The sequence below is a fragment of the Poecilia latipinna genome, unplaced genomic scaffold (assembly GCF_001443285.1).
Source record: "Poecilia latipinna isolate Pla-1442-1.1 unplaced genomic scaffold, P_latipinna-1.0 Scaffold2199, whole genome shotgun sequence".
Taxonomy (NCBI): Eukaryota; Metazoa; Chordata; class Actinopteri; order Cyprinodontiformes; family Poeciliidae; genus Poecilia; species Poecilia latipinna.
In genome coordinates, this window is record NW_015114815.1 from 104,011 (window position 1) to 104,959 (window position 949).

The window sequence follows — 949 nt, forward strand, 5'->3', positions numbered from 1 at the left end:
GTAGATGTTTTTGTGTCAACACATTATGCACAGTCAGTAATATTTACAGACAAGTAAGAAAATGTACAGAAATGAATCTTCACCCACTATCCTTTACAGAGGTTAATTTAGAATGTAATACCCCCCACCTAGTCATAAAATGTTCTGACCCAGAGCTCAAGGAGGGGGAGGGAAGAAGGGATGAGAGGGGGTAAAGAGGAGAAGGTTGGGAGGAGCGGCTGGGTGGGGGAGGTTTGGGAGGGAGTAGGGGGAGATGAGGAGGTGATGAGGGATGCAACAAACTGCCCAGATTGCACACAATGGTAAATAAACGTTGAATTAGTTAGAATGGTTGATTTTTGGTTGAGGTCAACAACTGATGGTTGATCAACCATCAAACAACCATCCACCTCCAGCCAAGTAACCAATGTTGAAACTGTGTCATTGAATCAATGTTTTGTGGTTGAAATCTAATGAATGAAATGCTAATGTCTGATCAACGACTGATCAATGTTGAATCAATGTCAGCTCTTTTGCCACACCCCTTCCCCTCCTCTCCTCATCAGAGCTCTGGGTCAGAGCATTTTATTAGTGAGTGGGGGGTATTACATTCTAAATTAACCTCTGTAAAGGATAGTGGGTGAAGATTCATTTCTGTACATTTTCTTTCTTTTTCATAAAAAAGTCCTACTGACCATTTGTGTGTGATATATTGACACAAAAACATCTACAACTTACTACAAGGAGTAAGGAGTGGAGCGGTCCACCCCCGCCATTTACATGAGTGGGATGTCCCAAACACACAGCCACTTCGCTGTTGGCTTGTTGGCAAAAGATGTTAATTCAATGTTGAATTGCCATCATGTGCAATCTGGGCAGGCGCAGAGCTATGGGGGGGCTGGGGGTGCGGTTTCAAGTCGCTTAAATATCTGATTATAGACTGAGAAAGTCTACCGCCTGTTGAGAAAGG